The following is a 22,003-nucleotide window of genomic DNA, read 5'->3' as shown; positions in this document are numbered from 1 at the left end:
TGACGCAGTGTGGAGGGTGGTAAGATAATCAGGTCAGTCTTAGACGTGTTTAGTTTCACAAAGCGCTGGGACATCCAAGAAGAGATAGCTGATAGACTGGTGGAGATACGAGTGAGTAAAAGTCTGGGGAGACAAGGTAGATTTGAGTATCAGCAGCAAAAAGATGATATTGTCAGTCAAAAAAGCTAATGAGCTCAACTAAAGAGGATGCATACAAAAAGAAAAGGAGAGGACAAAGAAAAGAACCTTGCGGGAAACATACTATTAGTGGAAGAGGGGTGAGATAGAGTCTTGAGAGGAGACAGATAGGCAATGGACAGATAGGTAGGAAGAGGTTGTAAACAATGAGCTCAAGGAGTTTGGATGCATAGCTATGCTTGGGGCATGCATAGAATTGGTTGAACAATAAAGATATGAGACATGCAATTGAAAACAGTCAGAAAAATAGAATGAACGTCTTAAGTGATGCTCCAAATTGACTATCAAAGTATGTGAACAAACTGAAATAGATCTCTTTACTTTCGACTTGATGGAACTACTTTACATATGGTCATGCAAATTAATTTTTAGTAGCTGTAACAATAAAGAACTGGTAGGCCCCAGTGAGATTTGAACTCACTCTAACCCCTGAGCTATGAAGCCTTACATGAGAATGTATGTTTTAAAAAAAATCATGCATTTGTGGGGTTTCAAAGAAATCAAATTTGAAATTTAATTTTTGATTTTAATTTGTAGCTCTTTGACCCAATGGACACTGTTTACAAATGGCCGATTCTGAATAATTTGCAATCTCCATGCTAAATGCACACATTGAACTTGAAATAGATCTTCTCACTTGAGACGACCACTGTATATACTGTCATGCAAATTAAGATCACTGTACATGCTGTCATGCAAATTAAGTTTTTGTAAATGAAACAATAAAGAACTGGAAGGCCCCAGTGAGACTTGAACTCACGACCCCTGGTTTACGAGACCAGTGCTCTAACCCCTGAGCTATGGAGCCATGGAGGTGCATTAATTTCTAGACATATATGGTGTCTGTGTACTGGAGGAACATAATCAATTGCAAATTGTACATTTTTTGGCAATTCATGCCAATGTACACTTTTTTCAAATGAAACTCTATGATATATTTCCAATGAGAGTGTTCAAGAAATATTATTATTCTGTATTTAGTGCCACAAGGGATCTGCGTTGTCCAATTACAGAGCACATAAACAAATTTGCAAAAAACAAAACAGTAAAGAGTCTTGGAGGCATGAGTGGTAGAAAGTAAGCAATTGGCAGGAGTGGTAATGAGAAAATGTGGGAATTTAAAGGGAGATAAGGTCATAGATGTAAATGGGAGAGGAGAAAGTGAGAACTAGAAGAGTCTGTAGTGCCATCAATATATAATGCAGTTGTGGAAGATGACGCAGTGTGGAGGGTGGTAAGATAATCAGGTCAGTCTTAGACGTGTTAAGTTTCACAAAGCGCTGGGACATCCAAGAAGAGATAGCTGATAGACTGGTGGAGATACGAGTGAGTAAAAGTCTGGGGAGACAAGGTAGATTTGAGTATCAGCAGCAAAACGATGATATTGTCAGTCAAAAAAGCTAATGAGCTCAACTAAAGAGGATGCATACAAAAAGAAAAGGAGAGGACAAAGAAAAGAACCTTGCGGGAAACATACTATTAGTGGAAGAGGGGTGAGGTAGAGTCCTGAGAGGAGACAGATAGGCAATGGACAGAAAGGTAGGAAGAGGTTGTAAACAATGAGCTCAAGGAGTTTGGATGCATAGCTATGCTTGGGGCATGCATAGAATTGGTTGAACAATAAAGATATGAGACATGCAATTGAAAACAGTCAGAAAAATAGAATGAACGTCTTAAGTGATGCTCCAAATTGACTATCAAAGTATGTGAACAAATTGAAATAGATCTCTTTACTTTCGACTTGATGAAACTACTTTACATATGGTCATGCAAATTAATTTTTAGTAGCTGTAACAATAAAGAACTAGTAGGCCCCAGTGAGATTTAAACTCACTCTAACCCCTGAGCTATGAAGCCTTACATGAGAATGTATGTTTAAAAAAGAATCATGCATTTGTGGGGTTTCAAAGAAATCAAATTTTAAATTTAATTTGTAGCTCTTTGACCCAATGGACACTGTTTACAAATGGCCGATTCTGAATCATTTGCAATCTCCATGCTAAATGCACACATTGAACTTGAAATAGATCTTCTCACTTGAGACTTGAGAAGACCACTGTATATACTGTCATGCAAATTAAGATCACTGTACATACTGTCATGCAAATTAAGTTTTAGTAGATGTAACAATAAAGAACTGGTAGGCCCCAGTGAGATTTGAACTCACGACCCCTGGTTTACAAGTCCAGTGCTCTAACCCCTGAGCTATGAAGCCTTACATGAGAATGTATGTTTAAAACAAAATCATGCATTTGTGGGGTTTCAAAGAAATCAAATTTGAAATTTAATTTTGGATTTTAATTTGTAGCTCCTTGACCCAATGGACACTGTTTACAAATGACTGATTCTGAATCATTTGCAATCTCCATGCTAAATGCTACACATTGAACTTGAAATAGATCTTCTCACTTGAGACTTGAGAAGACCACTGTATATACTGTCATGCAAATTAAGATCACTGTACATGCTGTCATGCAAATTAAGTTTTTGTAAATGAAACAATAAAGGACTGGAAGGCCCCAGTGAGACTTGAACTCACGACCCCTGGTTTACGAGACCAGTGCTCTAACCCCTGAGCTATGGAGCCATGGAGGTGCATTAATTTCTAGACATATATGGTGTCTGTGTACTGGAGGAACATAATCAATTGCAAATTGTAAATTTTTTGGCAATTCATGCCAATGTACACTTTTTTCAAATTAAACTCTATGATATATTTCCAATGAGAGTGTTTAAGAAATATTATTATTCTGTATTTAGTGCCACAAGGGATCTGTGTTGTCCAATTACAGAGCACATAAACAAATTTGCAAAAAAACAAAACAGTAAAGAGTCTTGGAGGCATGAGTGGTAGAAAGTAAGCAATTGGCAGGAGTGGTAATGAGAAAATGTGGGAATTTAAAGGGAGATAAGGTCATAGATGTAAATGGGAGAGGAGAAAGTGAGAACTAGAAGAGTCTGTAGTGCCATCAATATATAATGCAGTTGTGGAAGATGACGCAGTGTGGAGGGTGGTAAGATAATCAGGTCAGTCTTAGACGTGTTTAGTTTCACAAAGCGCTGGGACATCCAAGAAGAGATAGCTGATAGACTGGTGGAGATACGAGTGAGTAAAAGTCTGGGGAGACAAGGTAGATTTGAGTATCAGCAGCAAAAAGATGATATTGTCAGTCAAAAAAGCTAATGAGCTCAACTAAAGAGGATGCATACAAAAAGAAAAGGAGAGGACAAAGAAAAGGACCTTGCGGGAAACATACTATTAGTGGAAGAGGGGTGAGGTAGAGTCCTGAGAGGAGACAGATAGCCAATGGACAGATAGGTAGGAAAAGGTTGTAAACAATGAGCTCAAGGAGTTTGGATGCATAGCTATGCTTGGGGCATGCATAGAATTGGTTGAACAATAAAGATATGAGACATGCAATTGAAAACAGTCAGAAAAATAGAATGAACGTCTTAAGTGATGCTCCAAATTGACTATCAAAGTATGTGAACAAATTGAAATAGATCTCTTTACTTTCGACTTGATGAAACTACTTTACATATGGTCATGCAAATAAATTTTTAGTAGCTGTAACAATAAAGAACTGGTAGGCCCCAGTGAGATTTGAACTCACTCTAACCCCTGAGCTATGAAGCCTTACATGAGAATGTATGTTTAAAAAAAAATCATGCATTTGTGGGGTTTCAAAGAAATCAAATTTGAAATTTAATTTTTGATTTTAATTTGTAGCTCTTTGACCCAATGGACACTGTTTACAAATGGCCTATTCTGAATCATTTGCAATCTCCATGCTAAATGCACACATTGAACTTGAAATAGATCTTCTCACTTGAGACGACCACTGTATATACTGTCATGCAAATTAAGATCACTGTACATGCTGTCATGCAAATTAAGCTTTAGTAGATGTAACAATAAAGAACTGGTAGGCCCCAATGAGATTTGAACTCACGACCCCTGGTTTACAAGACCAGTGCTCTAACCCCTGAGCTATGAAGCCTTACATGAGACTGTATGTTTAAAAAAAAATCATGCATTTGTGGGGTTTCAAAGAAATCAAATTTGAAATTTAATTTTGGATTTTAATTTGTAGCTCCTTGACCCAATGGACACTGTTTACAAATGACTGATTCTGAATCATATGCAATCTCCATGCTAAATGCACACATTGAACTTGAAATAGATCTTCTCACTTGAGACTTGAGAAGACCACTGTATATACTGTCATGCAAATAAGATCACTGTACATACTGTCATGCAAATTAAGTTTTAGTAGATGTAACAATAAAGAACTGGTAGGCCCCAGTGAGATTTGAACTCACGACCCCTGGTTTACAAGACCAGTGCTCTAACCCCTGAGAATGTATGTTAAAAAAAAAATCATGCATTTGTGGGGTTTCAAAGAAATCAAATTTGAAATATAATTTTGGATTTTAATTTGTAGCTCCTTGACCCAATGGACACTGTTTACAAATGACTGATTCTGAATCATTTGCAATCTCCATGCTAAATGCACACATTGAATTTGAAATAGATCTTCTCACTTGAGACTTGAGAAGACCACTGTATATACTGTCATGCAAATTAACATCACTGTACATGCTGTCATGCAAATTAAGTTTTTGTAAATGAAACAATAAAGAACTGGAAGGCCCCAGTGAGACTTGAACTCACGACCCCTGGTTTACGAGACCAGTGCTCTAACCCCTGAGCTATGGAGCCATGGAGGTGCATTAATTTCTGGACATATATGGTGTCTGTGTACTGGAGGAACATAATCAATTGCAAATTGTACATTTTTTGGCAATTCATGCCAATGTACACTTTTTTCAAATGAAACTCTATGATATATTTCCAATGAGAGTGTTTAAGAAATATTATTATTCTGTATTTAGTGCCACAAGGGATCTGCGTTGTCCAATTACAGAGCACATAAACAAATTTGCAAAAAACAAAACAGTAAAGAGTCTTGGAGGCATGAGTGGTAGAAAGTAAGCAATTGGCAGGAGTGGTAAGATAATCAGGTCAGTCTTAGACGTGTTTAGTTTCACAAAGCGCTGGGACATCCAAGAAGAGATAGCTGATAGACTGGTGGAGATACGAGTGAGTAAAAGTCTGGGGAGACAAGGTAGATTTGAGTATCAGCAGCAAAAAGATGATGATGTCAGTCAAAAAAGCTAATGAGCTCAACTAAAGAGGATGCATACAAAAAGAAAAGGAGAGGACAAAGAAAAGAACCTTGCGGGAAACATACTATTAGTGGAAGAGGGGTGAGGTAGAGTCCTGAGAGGAGACAGATAGGCAATGGACAGATAGGTAGGAAGAGGTTGTAAACAATGAGCTCAAGGAGTTTGGATGCAAAGCTATGCTTGGGGCATGCATAGAATTGATTGAACAATAAAGATATGAGACATGCAATTGAAAACAGTCAGAAAAATAGAATGAACGTCTTAAGTGATGCTCCAAATTGACTATCGAAGTATGTGAACAAACTGAAATAGATCTCTTTACTTTCGACTTGATGAAACTACTTTACATATGGTCATGCAAATTAATTTTTAGTAGCTGTAACAATAAAGAACTGGTAGGCCCCAGTGAGATTTGAACTCACTCTAACCCCTGAGCTATGAAGCCTTACATGAGAATGTATGTTTTAAAAAAAATCATGCATTTGTGGGGTTTCAAAGAAATCAAATTTGAAATTTAATTTTTGATTTTAATTTGTAGCTCTTTGACCCAATGGACACTGTTTACAAATGGCCGATTCTGAATCATTTGCAATCTCCATGCTAAATGCACACATTGAACTTGAAATAGATCTTCTCACTTGAGACGACCACTGTATATACTGTCATGCAAATTAAGATCACTGTACATGCTGTCATGCAAATTAAGTTTTAGTAGATGTAACAATAAAGAACTGGTAGGCCCCAGTGAGATTTGAACTCACGACCCCTGGTTTACAAGACCAGTGCTCTAACCCCTGAGAATGTATGTTAAAAAAAAAATCATGCATTTGTGGGGTTTCAAAGAAATCAAATTTGAAATATAATTTTGGATTTTAATTTGTAGCTCCTTGACCCAATGGACACTGTTTACAAATGACTGATTCTGAATCATTTGCAATCTCCATGCTAAATGCACACATTGAATTTGAAATAGATCTTCTCACTTGAGACTTGAGAAGACCACTGTATATACTGTCATGCAAATTAACATCACTGTACATGCTGTCATGCAAATTAAGTTTTTGTAAATGAAACAATAAAGAACTGGAAGGCCCCAGTGAGACTTGAACTCACGACCCCTGGTTTACGAGACCAGTGCTCTAACCCCTGAGCTATGGAGCCATGGAGGTGCATTAATTTCTGGACATATATGGTGTCTGTGTACTGGAGGAACATAATCAATTGCAAATTGTACATTTTTTGGCAATTCATGCCAATGTACACTTTTTTCAAATGAAACTCTATGATATATTTCCAATGAGAGTGTTTAAGAAATATTATTATTCTGTATTTAGTGCCACAAGGGATCTGCGTTGTCCAATTACAGAGCACATAAACAAATTTGCAAAAAACAAAACAGTAAAGAGTCTTGGAGGCATGAGTGGTAGAAAGTAAGCAATTGGCAGGAGTGGTAATGAGAAAATGTGGGAATTTAAAGGGAGATAAGGTCATAGATGTACATGGGAGAGGAGAAAGTGAGAAAGGAAAACTAGAAGAGTCTGTAGTGCCATCAATATATAATGCAGTTGTGGAAGATGACGCAGTGTGGAGGGTGGTAAGATAATCAGGTCAGTCTTAGACGTGTTTAGTTTCACAAAGCGCTGGGACATCCAAGAAGAGATAGCTGATAGACTGGTGGAGATACGAGTGAGTAAAAGTCTGGGGAGACAAGGTAGATTTGAGTATCAGCAGCAAAAAGATGATGATGTCAGTCAAAAAAGCTAATGAGCTCAACTAAAGAGGATGCATACAAAAAGAAAAGGAGAGGACAAAGAAAAGAACCTTGCGGGAAACATACTATTAGTGGAAGAGGGGTGAGGTAGAGTCCTGAGAGGAGACAGATAGGCAATGGACAGATAGGTAGGAAGAGGTTGTAAACAATGAGCTCAAGGAGTTTGGATGCATAGCTATGCTTGGGGCATGCATAGAATTGATTGAACAATAAAGATATGAGACATGCAATTGAAAACAGTCAGAAAAATAGAATGAACGTCTTAAGTGATGCTCCAAATTGACTATCGAAGTATGTGAACAAACTGAAATAGATCTCTTTACTTTCGACTTGATGAAACTACTTTACATATGGTCATGCAAATTAATTTTTAGTAGCTGTAACAATAAAGAACTGGTAGGCCCCAGTGAGATTTGAACTCACTCTAACCCCTGAGCTATGAAGCCTTACATGAGAATGTATGTTTTAAAAAAAATCATGCATTTGTGGGGTTTCAAAGAAATCAAATTTGAAATTTAATTTTTGATTTTAATTTGTAGCTCTTTGACCCAATGGACACTGTTTACAAATGGCCGATTCTGAATCATTTGCAATCTCCATGCTAAATGCACACATTGAACTTGAAATAGATCTTCTCACTTGAGACGACCACTGTATATACTGTCATGCAAATTAAGATCACTGTACATGCTGTCATGCAAATTAAGTTTTAGTAGATGTAACAATAAAGAACTGGTAGGCCCCAGTGAGATTTGAACTCACTCTAACCCCTGAGCTATGAAGCCTTACATGAGAATGTATGTTTTAAAAAAAATCATGCATTTGTGGGATTTCAAAGAAATCAAATTTGAAATTTAATTTTGGATTTTAATTTGTAGCTCCTTGACCCAATGGACACTGTTTACAAATGACTGATTCTGAATCATTTGCAATCTCCATGCTAAATGCACACATTGAACTTGAAATAGATCTTCTCACTTGAGACTTGAGAAGACCACTGTATATACTGTCATGCAAATTAAGATCACTGTACATACTGTCATGCAAATTAAGTTTTAGTAGATGTAACAATAAAGAACTGGTAGGCCCCAGTGAGATTTGAACTCACGACCCCTGGTTTACAAGACCAGTGCTCTAACCCCTGAGCTATGAAGCCTTTCATGAGAATGTATGTTTTAAAAAAAATCATGCATTTGTGGGGTTTCAAAGAAATCAAATTTGAAATTTAATTTTTGATTTTAATTTGTAGCTCTTTGACCCAATGGACACTGTTTACAAATGGCCGATTCTGAATCATTTGCAATCTCCATGCTAAATGCACACATTGAACTTGAAATAGATCTTCTCACTTGAGACGACCACTGTATATACTGTCATGCAAATTAAGATCACTGTACATGCTGTCATGCAAATTAAGTTTTAGTAGATGTAACAATAAAGAACTGGCAGGCCCCAGTGAGATTTGAACTCACGACCCCTGGTTTACAAGACCAGTGCTCTAACCCCTGAGCTATGAAGCCTTACATGAGACTGTATGTTAAAAAAAAATCATGCATTTGTGGGGTTTCAAAGAAATCAAATTTGAAATTTAATTTTGGATTTTAATTTGTAGCTCCTTGACCCAATGGACACTGTTTACAAATGACTGATTCTGAATCATTTGCAATCTCCATGCTAAATGCACACATTGAACTTGAAATAGATCTTCTCACTTGAGACTTGAGAAGACCACTGTATATACTGTCATGCAAATTAAGATCACTGTACATGCTGTCATGCAAATTAAGTTTTTGTAAATGAAACAATAAAGAACTGGAAGGCCCCAGTGAGACTTGAACTCACGACCCCTGGTTTACGAGACCAGTGCTCTAACCGTTGAGCTGTGGAGCCATGGAGGTGCATTAATTTCTAGACATATATGGTGTCTGTGTACTGGAGGAACATAATCAATTGCAAATTGTAAATTTTTTGGCAATTCATGCCAATGTACACTTTTTTCAAATGAAACTCTATGATATATTTTCAATGAGAGTGTTTAAGAAATATTATTATTCTGTATTAAGTGCCACAAGTAATCTGTGTTGTCCAATTACAGAGCACATAAACAAATTTGCAAAAAAACAAAACAGTAAAGAGTCTTGGAGGCATGAGTGGTAGAAAGTAAGCAATTGGCAGGAGTGGTAATGAGAAAATGTGGGAATTTAAAGGGAGATAAGGTCATAGATGTAAATGGGAGAGGAGAAAGTGAGAACTAGAAGAGTCTGTAGTGCCATCAATATATAATGCAGTTGTGGAAGATGACGCAGTGTGGAGGGTGGTAAGATAATCAGGTCAGTCTTAGACGTGTTTAGTTTCACAAAGCGCTGGGACATCTAAGAAGAGATAGCTGATAGACTGGTGGAGATACGAGTGAGTAAAAGTCTGGGGAGACAAGGTAGATTTAAGTATCAGCAGCAAAAAGATGATATTGTCAGTCAAAAAAGCTAATGAGCTCAACTAAAGAGGATGCATACAAAAAGAAAAGGAGAGGACAAAGAAAAGAACCTTGCGGGAAACATACTATTAGTGGAAGAGGGGTGAGGTAGAGTCCTGAGAGGAGACAGATAGGCAATGGACAGATAAGTAGGAAGAGGTTGTAAACAATGAGCTCAAGGAGTTTGGATGCATAGCTATGCTTGGGGCATGCATAGAATTGGTTGAACAATAAAGATATGAGACATGCAATTGAAAACAGTCAGAAAAATAGAATGAACGTCTTAAGTGATGCTCCAAATTGACTATCAAAGTATGTGAACAAATTGAAATAGATCTCTTTACTTTCGACTTGATGAAACTACTTTACATATGGTCATGCAAATTAATTTTTAGTAGCTGTAACAATAAAGAACTGGTAGGCCCCAGTGAGATTTGAACTCACTCTAACCCCTGAGCTATGAAGCCTTACATGAGAATGTATGTTTAAAAAAAAATCATGCATTTGTGGGGTTTCAAAGAAATCAAATTTGAAATTTAATTTTGGATTTTAATTTGTAGCTCCTTGACCCAATGGACACTGTTTACAAATGACTGATTCTGAATCATTTGCAATCTCCATGCTAAATGCACACATTGAACTTGAAATAGATCTTCTCACTTGAGACTTGAGAAGACCACTGTATATACTGTCATGCAAATTAAGATCACTGTACATACTGTCATGCAAATTAAGTTTTAGTAGATGTAATAATAACCCCTTCCCGACATTTGACGTATATATACGTCATGGTCGGAAAGTACTTCCCGACACATGACGTATATATACGTCATGGCTTTAAACTGTCACCGCGTCTATAGACGCGGTGACAGTTTGGAGATGTCTGCTGTCCCTGACAGCAGACATCCCCCCTCGCCGCCCAGGGGGGGCAGGGGTGCCCCCCCCGGTCGGAGATCGCTGCGATTGGCTGTTCAAAAGTGAACTGCCAATTGCAGCGTTTTCTGTGTTACCGGCGGCTAAGCCGCTCGGTAACACAGAGATCGGTGGTGATCGGTGCTGTTAAGTACAGCACCGATCACCACCGAGCGGCAAACCGCCCTCCCACCCGCCCTTCCACCTGCCCGGCAGCCCGCCCTCCCTCCCGGCAGCCTCCCTCCAGCCCTCCCTCCCACCCAGCCAGCAGCCGCAGCGCCAGCCCCCCTCCCACCCCCCCGCCAGCAGCAGCACAGTTAAATTGATTTGGGGTTAAATTCATTTATATGACCTATATATATATATATAAATATATATATAGATATATATATATATATGTGTATATATGTATATATATATATATACACATATATATATATATATATGTGTGTATATATATATATATATATACACATATATATATATATACACACACATATATATATATATATATATATATATATACAGAGATCGGTGCTGTTAAGTACAGCACCGATCACCACCGATCGCCAGCCCCCCCCCCTCCCACCCACCCGGCTGCCGCAGCGCCAGCACCCCTCCCACCCCCCCACCAGCCGCAGCGCCAGCCCCCCTCCCAAAGCTGGTGAGCAAAATGGGGTCACATGTGGGGGGGTTCCACTGTATTGGTGCTTCGGGGGTCTTGCTAATGCGACATAGCACCCACCTTTCATTCCACCTCCAAAAATCACTCCTTCCCTTCTGAGTCCTGCCATGCACCCAAATGGTATTTTTGGGTCACATATGAGGCATTGCCGTACTCGGAAGAAATTGGGGCACAGATTTTGGGGTGCTTTGTCTCCTTCATTCCTTGCGAAAATGAAAAATTTTGAGCCAGAACTGCATTTTTGTGTAAAAAATTACATTTTTTTACACAAAAATGCAGATCTGGCTCAAAATTTTTCATTTTCACAAGGAATGAAGGAGACAAAGCACCCCAAAATCTGTGCCCCAATTTCTCCCGAGTATGGCAATGCCTCACATGTGACCAAAAAATACCAGTTGGGTGCATGGCAGGACTCAGAAGGGAAGGAGTGATTTTTGGATTTTGCAGCACAGATTCTGGTTGAATGACCCCTGAAGCACCCATACAGTGGAACCCCCCCACAAGTGACCCCATTTTGCAAACTACACCCTTCAGGGAATTCATCAGGGGGTATAGTGTACATTTCAAACCCCCAGGGGTTTCACCAATTTTGATACAACTGAGCTGTGAAAATGAAAAATTTAATTTTTTCATTTTCACAGCCCAGTTGTATCAAAATTGGTGAAACCCCTGGGGGTTTGAAATGTACATTATACCCCTAAATGAATTCCCTGAAGGGTGTAGTTTGCAAAATGGGGTGACTTGTGGGGGAGGTTCCTAACTTTTAGCACTTATGGTGCCTAGAAACCTACATGGTGCCTAAAAAAAAATCTCATAAAAAGGAGGCTCCAAAATCAAGTAGGTGCTCCTTCTATTATGAAGCCTGTGGTTTGGTCAACGTGCACACTAGGGCCACATATAGGATATTTATGAAAACAAAAGAATTGGGGGAATCAATTTTTAGTCACATTTCTCTAGTAAAATCTACTGTATTCGTTAGAAAAATGTATTAAAATTGAAACTCTGCAAAAAAAAAGAAATTTTGAAATTTCACCTACACTTTGTTTTAATTCCTGTGAAACACCTAAAGGGTTAACAAACTTCCAAAATGCTGTTTTGAATACTGTAAGGGGTGCAGTTTTTGAAATGGCATCATTTATGGGGGTGTCTCACATACAAGTCCCTCAAAGTCACATCAGAACTGAACTGGTCCCTAAAAAAATCAGTGTTTGAAATTTTCTTGACAATTTGAGAATTTGCTATTCATATTTGAAGCCTCCTAGTGTCCAAAAAAATGAAAAGGAGGTTGAAATAATGATGGCAACATAAAGTAGACATATGGTCTTTGTTAGTTATTAACTATTTTGAGTGGTATGTTTATTTGTCTCACAAGCAGAAAATGTGACATTTTGCAAATTGCAAAATTTTCCATTTTTTCACGACATTTTGGTATTTTTCACAAAAAAACACAGACTGTATCGACCCAAATTTACCACTAACTTGAAGTACAATGTGTCACGAGAAAACAATCTCAAAATCACTGGGATAAGTAAAAGCAAAAAAAAGTTATCCCCACTTAAGTGAAACATGTCAGATTTGAAAAAAATGGCTCTGTCAGGAAGGCAAAAACTGGCTGTGTCAGGAAGGGGTTAAAGAACTGGTAGGCCCCAGTGAGATTTGAACTCAGGACCTCTGGTTTACAAGACCAGTGCTCTAACCCCTGAGCTATGAAGCCTTACATGAGACTGTATGTTTAAAAAAAAATCATGCATTTGTGGGGTTTCAAAGAAATCAAATTTGAAATTTAATTTTGGATTTTAATTTGTAGCTCCTTGACCCAATGGACACTGTTTACAAATGACTGATTCTGAATCATATGCAATCTCCATGCTAAATGCACACATTGAACTTGAAATAGATCTTCTCACTTGAGACTTGAGAAGACCACTGTATATACTGTCATGCAAATAAGATCACTGTACATACTGTCATGCAAATTAAGTTTTAGTAGATGTAACAATAAAGAACTGGTAGGCCCCAGTGAGATTTGAACTCACGACCCCTGGTTTACAAGACCAGTGCTCTAACCCCTGAGAATGTATGTTAAAAAAAAAATCATATTTGAAATATAATTTTGGATTTTAATTTGTAGCTCCTTAACCCAATTGACACTGTTTACAAATGACTGATTCTGAATCATTTGCAATCTCCATGCTAAATGCACACATTGAATTTGAAATAGATCTTCTCACTTGAGACTTGAGAAGACCACTGTATATACTGTCATGCAAATTAAGATCACTGTACATGCTGTCATGCAAATTAAGTTTTTGTAAATGAAACAATAAAGAACTAGAAGGCCCCAGTGAGACTTGAACTCACGACCCCTGGTTTACGAGACCAGTGCTCTAACACCTGAGCTATGGAGCCATGGAGGTGCATTAATTTCTAGACATATATGGTGTCTGTGTACTGGAGGAACATAATCAATTGCAAATTGTACATTTTTTGGCAATTCATGCCAATGTACACTTTTTTCAAATGAAACTCTATGATATATTTCCAATGAGAGTGTTTAAGAAATATTATTATTCTGTATTTAGTGCCACAAGGGATCTGCGTTGTCCAATTACAGAGCACATAAACAAATTTGCAAAAAACAAAACAGTAAAGAGTCTTGGAGGCATGAGCGGTAGAAAGTAAGCAATTGGCAGGATTGGTAATGAGAAAATGTGGGAATTTAAAGGGAGATAAGGTCATAGATGTACATGGGAGAGGAGAAAGTGAGAAAGGAGAACTAGAAGAGTCTGTAGTGCCATCAATATATAATGCAGTTGTGGAAGATGACGCAGTGTGGAGGGTGGTAAGATAATCAGGTCAGTCTTAGACGTGTTTAGTTTCACAAAGCGCTGGGACATCCAAGAAGAGATAGCTGATAGACTGGTGGAGATACGAGTGAGTAAAAGTCTGGGGAGACAAGGTAGATTTGAGTATCAGCAGCAAAAAGATGATATTGTCAGTCAAAAAAGCTAATGAGCTCAACTAAAGAGGATGCATACAAAAAGAAAAGGAGAGGACAAAGAAAAGAACCTTGCGGGAAACATACTATTAGTGGAAGAGGGGTGAGATAGAGTCTTGAGAGGAGACAGATAGGCAATGGACAGATAGGTAGGAAGAGGTTGTAAACAATGAGCTCAAGGAGTTTGGATGCATAGCTATGCTTGGGGCATGCATAGAATTGGTTGAACAATAAAGATATGAGACATGCAATTGAAAACAGTCAGAAAAATAGAATGAACGTCTTAAGTGATGCTCCAAATTGACTATCAAAGTATGTGAACAAACTGAAATAGATCTCTTTACTTTCGACTTGATGGAACTACTTTACATATGGTCATGCAAATTAATTTTTAGTAGCTGTAACAATAAAGAACTGGTAGGCCCCAGTGAGATTTGAACTCACTCTAACCCCTGAGCTATGAAGCCTTACATGAGAATGTATGTTTTAAAAAAAATCATGCATTTGTGGGGTTTCAAAGAAATCAAATTTGAAATTTAATTTTTGATTTTAATTTGTAGCTCTTTGACCCAATGGACACTGTTTACAAATGGCCGATTCTGAATAATTTGCAATCTCCATGCTAAATGCACACATTGAACTTGAAATAGATCTTCTCACTTGAGACGACCACTGTATATACTGTCATGCAAATTAAGATCACTGTACATGCTGTCATGCAAATTAAGTTTTAGTAGATGTAACAATAAAGAACTGGTAGGCCCTAGTGAGATTTGAACTCACGACCCCTGGTTTACAAGACCAGTGCTCTAACCCCTGAGCTATGAAGCCTTACATGAGAATGTAAGATTAAAAAAAAATCATGCATTTGTGGGATTTTAAAGAAATCAAATTTGAAATTTAATTTTGGATTTTAATTTGTAGCTCCTTGACCCAATGGACACTGTTTACAAATGACTGATTCTGAATCATTTGCAATCTCCATGCTAAATGCACACATTGAACTTGAAATAGATCTTCTCATTTGAGACTTGAGAAGACCACTGTATATACTGTCATGCAAATTAAGATCACTGTACATACTGTCATGCAAATTAAGTTTTTGTAAATGAAACAATAAAGAACTGGAAGGCCCCAGTGAGACTTGAACTCACGACCCCTGGTTTACGAGACCAGTGCTCTAACCCCTGAGCTATGGAGCCATGGAGGTGCATTAATTTCTAGACATATATGGTGTCTGTGTACTGGAGGAACATAATCAATTGCAAATTGTACATTTTTTGGCAATTCATGCCAATGTACACTTTTTTCAAATGAAACTCTATGATATATTTCCAATGAGAGTGTTTAAGAAATATTATTATTCTGTATTTAGTGCCACAAGGGATCTGCCTTGTCCAATTACAGAGCACATAAACAAATTTGCAAAAAACAAAACAGTAAAGAGTCTTGGAGGCATGAGTGGTAGAAAGTAAGCAATTGGCAGGAGTGGTAATGAGAAAATGTGGGAATTCAAAGGGAGATAAGGTCATAGATGTAAATGGGAGAGGAGAAAGTGAGAACTAGAAGAGTCTGTAGTGCCATCAATATATAATGCAGTTGTGGAAGATGACGCAGTGTGGAGGGTGGTAAGATAATCAGGTCAGTCTTAGACGTGTTTAGTTTCACAAAGCGCTGGGACATCCATGAAGAGATAGCTGATAGACTGGTGGAGATACGAGTGAGTAAAAGTCTGGGGAGACAAGGTAGATTTGAGTATCTGCAGCAAAAAGATGATATTGTCAGTCAAAAAAGCTAATGAGCTTAAATAAAGAGGATGCATACAAAAAGAAAAGGAGAGGACAAAGAAAAGAACCTTGCGGGAAACATACTATTAGTGGAAGAGGGGTGAGGTAGAGTCCTGAGAGGAGACAGATAGGCAATGGACAGATAGGTAGGAAGAGGTTGTAAACAATGAGCTCAAGGAGTTTGGATGCATAGCTATGCTTGGGGCATGCATAGAATTGGTTGAACAATAAAGATATGAGACATGCAATTAAAAACAGTCAGAAAAATAGAATGAACGTCTTAAGTGATGCTCCAAATTGACTATCAAAGTATGTGAACAAATTGAAATAGATCTCTTTACTTTCGACTTGATGAAACTACTTTACATATGGTCATGCAAATTAATTTTTAGTAGCTGTAACAATAAAGAACTGGTAGGCCCCAGTGAGATTTGAACTCACTCTAACCCCTGAGCTATGAAGCCTTACATGAGAATGTATGTTAAAAAAAAATCATGCATTTGTGGGGTTTCAAAGAAATCAAATTTGAAATTTAATTTTTGATTTTAATTTGTAGCTCTTTGACCCAATGGACACTGTTTACAAATGGCCGATTCTGAATCATTTGCAATCTCCATGCTAAATGCACACATTGACAGGCTGGGGGGGGCGTGACCACGGCAGGACGTGAGTGAGAGCGCGCGTCTGTCCTCCCCCGTGCACACCACGCCACGCGAATGGAGACTGCTCCTCTGTAGAGATGGAAGCCCCAGCGTGAAAAAGTCTTAACCCACACTAAACTGCCGCCTTTTACCATCTGTGAGCAGCCGGCACGGGGATCCGTGCTTCTGTGTTCTGTGTTCCCTTGCCTGGCGGAAGTCGGACGGAAGTGCTGAGGCGCCTGGTGAGAGATGGCGCCCGGCGTGGTGACGCGAGGTGACGCGTGGCGAGGGGTCCTTGGAAGCGTGCCTGAAGCTCTGCCTGTCTGGGAGAACTGCGGAGGCCGGAGACAGCGTTGCGAGTGAGTGCTGCCCGTCGGCTGCCTGCGGGTGTGAGACGCAGCGACCGAGGACAGCCTGCTCTGACTGTCCTTAGACGCCGGGAGACTGCGGGTGAGAGCCGCAGATACCTGGGTCTACATACAACGGCAAGAGACCTCCGTTTGGCCGCATCAATCCAGGAGGACCGGAGGAGAGTATTGGCGGTGAGGAGAGCGCTCTCAGAGATAAGGAGCAGCGGTGAACGGTCCAGCATTATATTGAGGTACTCTGGCATACAGACTTGTACAAGGCCTTACACTGCCAGCTGAGAAAACTGGCAAGGCCGGTTCTGAATAGGCTTTCCCACACGTGGACCCCCACCCGGCCCCTGGGTGTGAGGCAGGGAGCCGGGTTGGAGCATATTGTGGTCTGTGGGTGGAACTGTTTGTTGGTGGCCCTGGCCGGAGGCCCTGAAAAGGTTCACGGCCGGACCATACAGTGGGGCCGCTCGTTTTAGACTACCCTCAGATGCAAATACTTTGTGAGAAAGGGGAAAAAGTGAAGCGCTGCATCTAGTCCAAACCCAGTTTATCAGCTTGCGCAAACAGGGGGCACATTCACTCCATAGCCTGGGACTCTACGTTGTGCCAGTACTAAAGTGTATAAAAATCTGTTCAGTCTGAACCAGGGGGGGTTCATGGCCTGAGTGAGATAACGTCAGGTGGCTGATTTGATTGCAACCATGGGAAAAACCGGCCAGACAGCCGCAGCAGCGAGTTTGGAGAAATACGCTCGATCACAGGCGGGAAATAGTTCACAGTCTAGTACTCCACTATCTACCCCTACTAAAGAGAGCAAAAATCCGGTGTCTCCTGAAGTCACGTTGCAACAAGTGCTTGAGGCAATTAACACATGCGAGACCCGCCTGTGTGAGCAGATTAGCAAGGTGCAGTCTGATATTTCCCTGCTCAGGAACGATGCTCAAGTATTACGTGAGAGAGTAACTGAGGCCGAGACCAGAATCTCAGCTGTAGAGGACCTGGTTGGCCCATTGCAGTCCCAGGTCAAAACCATGAGCGGCCAAATAACCGAAATACGTTATAAAATGTCGGACATGGAAGGTCGTCTTAGACGGAATAATATCCGTTTCATAGGTTTCGAAGAGAGGATAGAGGGAGATGCCCCGGAAAAATTCCTGACAGACTGGTTGACTCAGATATTTGGCGACAAGGTCTTCTCAGCCCAGTTTGCAAAAGAGAGAGCCCATCGGGTTCCTGGGCGGGCTCCCCCTCCGGGAGGTCCACATCGGACTTTGATTGCGAAGTTTTTAAACTTTAAAGATCGGGACATGGTCCTAAGGCTGGCCAGGGACAAGGTGGACTTCGTCCATAATGGCAGTAGGATTGCTGCCTTCCCGGATTTTCCCTTAGAAATCCAGAAGGACCGTGCTAAATTTAGGGAAATAAAAATCCGCCTGAGGGAGTTGGAATTAAAATATTCTATGCTCTACCCGTCCAAACTGAGAGTAGTGGCGGATGGGGCTACGAAATTTTTTTTCACTCCCGGGGAGGCGGCAAGGTGGCTTGATGCCACCTATCCCGGAAGGAAACAGGTCCTGGCAAAATGATAATGTGTCTTCTGTTTTCTTTTTCTTCTTCCTCTTTTTCTTTTTTTTTCTTTTTGTCTGCTTACTGAGTGAAGGTCATTTGACCAGGTTTTGCAGTTTGCGGATACGGTTCTATGTTAGAGAATATAAGGTCCTGAGTACAGGTCGTATGTCTGCATAAAATTTTGCTCCTACTAACTGTTGGGGGGCGGCTCCTGTGACATAAATACAGGGAATTTGGTGTGGGGAAGAGAGCTATCATTATTACTGTTGGTTTGTTTGTTTTTTTTCCCTTTTAGCTCTCTCTCACCACCATATATAGATCCTGAGAGGTGTGGTGTGGGGTGTACGGGGGGGGGCGGGTTTCTTTGGTGGTCATTAGTAAATTGCTCCTGGGTTGTATGCATTAGTGTTAGGTGTGGGATATTGTGTGGATGGGGGGTGGGGACTCAGGTATACCAGGGGGGTTGGGTATACAGGGAGGGGTTGGGGGGTTGGGGGGGTTGTTCTTGTGTTCATGTATGTGTTTGTTTTTGGTTTTGTCTAGTCACAGCAACTTTAAGATAAAATCCTCCTTTAGTTTGGTCCTAAGGGGCCAGGAAGTCCGGGCTGGGTCAAGAGGGGTATCGGGCACCAGTCGGAGAGGACGTGATAAATGTAAATTGTGGTTTGATTTTTTTTTGTTTTGCCTCATAGATGGTTAGATTCATGACCTGGAACGTTAGAGGCCTGAATTGTAGGGTCAAAAGAGCTCTTGTCCTGAAGCAGTGTAGGAGCCAAGACTCCGATATTATCTGCTTACAAGAGACCCACTTGACGAAGGATCGGGTGGGCTCCTTAAAACGTCCGTAGATTGGACATATCTTCCAAGCCCCCTTCTCCTCCTCTTCCCGCGGGGTTGCGATCCTCATAAAAAAAACTGTGGTATTTGAAGTAGGATGTGTAAAGATTGACCAGGGGGGAAGATTTATATTTCTGGAATGTGCTATTGATCATGTGCGGTTTTGTATTCTTACAGTGTACATTCCACCCCCATTCTCCTATGATGTGGTAAGATTGGCGGTGGAATTTGCAGCTTCCTTTCCGGATAATTTGGTAATTTGTCTGGGGGATTTTAACAAGGTCCTCCAGCCGCGGCTGGATAGATGGAACAGGTCAGAGAGGGAAATTTGTAGGGAAGGTAATAGGTTTTTTGAGTTCATCGAGGAAATAGGGTGGAAGGATCCTTGGCGATTGAGGAATCCCGAGGTACATCAGTTTTCCTGCTACTCCCCCTCCCATAAAACGTTCTCCAGGATCGATTTGATTCTTGTTTCAGATAAAACCCTTACTAAGATTAGACATGTAGACTATAAAGCGTGAGGGATCTCCGACCACTCCCCGGTTATAATGGAAATGGATTTAGAGACCCCGATAGGGTTTAGATATTGGAAACTACAGGCCTATTGGCTTGAGCAAATGGGAGATCAGGTGGGGATGGAGGCTATGATCGAGGAGTACTTTGAGGGCAATGAAGGGTCCGCCCCAAATAACAGCGTCTGGGATGCCTTTAAGGCCTATCTGAGAGGGGTGGTTATTAAAAGGATAGCTTTTTTAAAGACTTCAAATCGTAAAAAGGCAAAGGAATTAGAAATAAAAATGACTAACTTGGAGAATGTTTTTCTGTTGAATAAGACAGATCTAGCTAGGTCTGCTTGGCTGACTGCCCAGAAAGAGTGGGTAGAGTACCTTCAAGAGGTGACGTGTCGCAGGTTGGGTTTTGGGGCACATAAGTGGTATGCAAACTCTGATCGTACTGGGAAATTCTTGGCCCATTTAATGAAGCAGGAGAACCCCCCTAATATTATCCCTATGATTAAGTTAGAAAATGGCGAAGTAGTGACACAGACCCCTGAGATCACAGAGCTTTTTTCCACACATTTGGAAGAAGTTTATAGATCTAAACTTAATCGGAGTAATGGAGAAATTGACGAATACCTGGCACGGATAGATCTTCCCAGCTTGTTGCCCACATCAAGAGATATTTTGGAGGCCCCCTTGTCAGTAGAGGAAGTGAAGGTTGCGGTTAACTCCTTTCCAGGGGGTAAAGCCCCCGGCCTGGATGGTCTTCCCGGGGAGGTGTATCAGAAATTTATAAACAATCTAGGCCCGCGGCTGCTGAAAGTTTTCCAGCATATGGAGGCCGAGGAAAGTATTTCTCAGTCAATGACTGAGGCTGCCATAATAATGATTCCCAAAAGTGGAAAAAACCCTAACCGAGTGGACTCATACAGGCCTATATCTTTAATAACGGCAGATGCAAAGATATATGCCAAAATTTTGGCAACCAGACTCCAGACAGTAATACATCAAGTGGTTCACCCTGATCAGACTGGGTTTATGGTGGGGAAATCCACTATGATCAATTTTAGAAGGGCATACACTTACCTTCAGGGCATAGAGCTGGGGGGGGTCGGACGCCTTGCTCGCATCCTTTGATGCGAACAAGGCGTTCGACTCGGTCGAATGGCCATTTCTGTGGAGGGTGTTGCGGGCACTTGGGTTTGGGGAAAGGTTTATTAAACGGATATCTTTGCTCTATCGGGACCCTAAAGCTAGAGTGACCATCAATGGGTATACGTCTCCCCCCTTCTCTCTCTCCAGAGGCACGCGCCAGGGGTGCCCTCTATCCCCCCTGCTGTTTGCAGTGGTGGTGGAGCCTCTGGCGTGCGTCCTGTGGGCGGCTCTGGGGGGAGGGAACGGGGGAGGGGGGCCCTGTAGAAATCTAGTCTCGCTGTACGCGGATGACCTCCTGGTTGGTCTTGCGGTACCTGGAGACCTGCCAGGGGTGATAAAATTGATTCAGGATTATGGGGGATACTCTGGTCTCTCAATGAATTGGGGTAAATCTAATTACATACGGTTAGGGAAAAAAGAAGGGATAAGTCCAGTGTTAGAAGTACAGCTAAAACTTGTGGAGAAATTTCGGTATTTGGGAATAGTGGTTGCGAGAAACTCAGCTGAATATATCCCCGATAATCTCATCCCGTTTATCAATGATCTCAGGTCGAAGTGTAGAAGCTGGGCAAGGCTCCAGATTTCACAAATTGGCCGGGTTAACCTGGTCAAGATGGCCATATTGCCCAAGTTCTTGTATATTGCCCAACACTCCCCCGTTTTCTTTAAGGATGAACATTTTAGGAAGATAAAGAGTATTGTCTCCTCATTTATATGGAGGGACAAACTCCCAAGAGTTAGAATGGAAATCATGTGCCGGGATAGGGAAAGGGGTGGTCTGGCCCTCCCAGATTTTAAACTATATTATATGGCCGCACAGATGGTACAAATGTGTGCATGTGTCAAGTCAGAGGAAGTCCCTGATGAATTACGTAGTCTGGTGGAGCGGGTGGATCCAGACTTTTCGCCTCTACAAAGATTGTTTGTG

At 40.6% G+C, this 22,003-nt stretch overlaps 13 non-coding genes across 13 annotated transcripts; all 13 read right to left on the bottom strand.

Moving 5' to 3' along the window:
• Nucleotides 1-933: 933 nt before the first annotated feature.
• TRNAT-CGU (transfer RNA threonine (anticodon CGU)) lies at nucleotides 934-1,006 on the bottom strand. Its single transcript has one exon. It is a non-coding gene; the product is annotated as a tRNA-Thr (tRNA).
• Nucleotides 1,007-2,340: 1,334 nt separating this feature from the next.
• TRNAT-UGU (transfer RNA threonine (anticodon UGU)) lies at nucleotides 2,341-2,413 on the bottom strand. Its single transcript has one exon. It is a non-coding gene; the product is annotated as a tRNA-Thr (tRNA).
• Nucleotides 2,414-2,712: 299 nt separating this feature from the next.
• TRNAT-CGU (transfer RNA threonine (anticodon CGU)) lies at nucleotides 2,713-2,785 on the bottom strand. Its single transcript has one exon. It is a non-coding gene; the product is annotated as a tRNA-Thr (tRNA).
• A 1,341-nt stretch (nucleotides 2,786-4,126) lies between these two features.
• Nucleotides 4,127-4,199, bottom strand: TRNAT-UGU (transfer RNA threonine (anticodon UGU)). Its single transcript has one exon. It is a non-coding gene; the product is annotated as a tRNA-Thr (tRNA).
• A 649-nt stretch (nucleotides 4,200-4,848) lies between these two features.
• TRNAT-CGU (transfer RNA threonine (anticodon CGU)) lies at nucleotides 4,849-4,921 on the bottom strand. The gene has a single exon. It is a non-coding gene; the product is annotated as a tRNA-Thr (tRNA).
• A 1,555-nt stretch (nucleotides 4,922-6,476) lies between these two features.
• On the bottom strand, nucleotides 6,477-6,549 carry TRNAT-CGU (transfer RNA threonine (anticodon CGU)). The gene has a single exon. It is a non-coding gene; the product is annotated as a tRNA-Thr (tRNA).
• Nucleotides 6,550-8,242: 1,693 nt separating this feature from the next.
• On the bottom strand, nucleotides 8,243-8,315 carry TRNAT-UGU (transfer RNA threonine (anticodon UGU)). The gene has a single exon. It is a non-coding gene; the product is annotated as a tRNA-Thr (tRNA).
• Nucleotides 8,316-8,606: 291 nt separating this feature from the next.
• On the bottom strand, nucleotides 8,607-8,679 carry TRNAT-UGU (transfer RNA threonine (anticodon UGU)). The gene has a single exon. It is a non-coding gene; the product is annotated as a tRNA-Thr (tRNA).
• A 297-nt stretch (nucleotides 8,680-8,976) lies between these two features.
• On the bottom strand, nucleotides 8,977-9,049 carry TRNAT-CGU (transfer RNA threonine (anticodon CGU)). The gene has a single exon. It is a non-coding gene; the product is annotated as a tRNA-Thr (tRNA).
• Nucleotides 9,050-12,870: 3,821 nt separating this feature from the next.
• Nucleotides 12,871-12,943, bottom strand: TRNAT-UGU (transfer RNA threonine (anticodon UGU)). The gene has a single exon. It is a non-coding gene; the product is annotated as a tRNA-Thr (tRNA).
• Nucleotides 12,944-13,565: 622 nt separating this feature from the next.
• TRNAT-CGU (transfer RNA threonine (anticodon CGU)) lies at nucleotides 13,566-13,638 on the bottom strand. Its single transcript has one exon. It is a non-coding gene; the product is annotated as a tRNA-Thr (tRNA).
• Nucleotides 13,639-14,985: 1,347 nt separating this feature from the next.
• On the bottom strand, nucleotides 14,986-15,058 carry TRNAT-UGU (transfer RNA threonine (anticodon UGU)). Its single transcript has one exon. It is a non-coding gene; the product is annotated as a tRNA-Thr (tRNA).
• Nucleotides 15,059-15,356: 298 nt separating this feature from the next.
• TRNAT-CGU (transfer RNA threonine (anticodon CGU)) lies at nucleotides 15,357-15,429 on the bottom strand. The gene has a single exon. It is a non-coding gene; the product is annotated as a tRNA-Thr (tRNA).
• Nucleotides 15,430-22,003: the final 6,574 nt, after the last annotated feature.

Source organism: Crinia signifera, chromosome 11, assembly GCF_055691185.1.
Source record: "Crinia signifera chromosome 11, ASM5569118v1, whole genome shotgun sequence".
NCBI lineage: Eukaryota > Metazoa > Chordata > Amphibia > Anura > Myobatrachidae > Crinia > Crinia signifera.
Note: the sequence above shows the minus strand (reverse complement) of the source record. Positions and strands in the feature narration are given on the sequence as shown.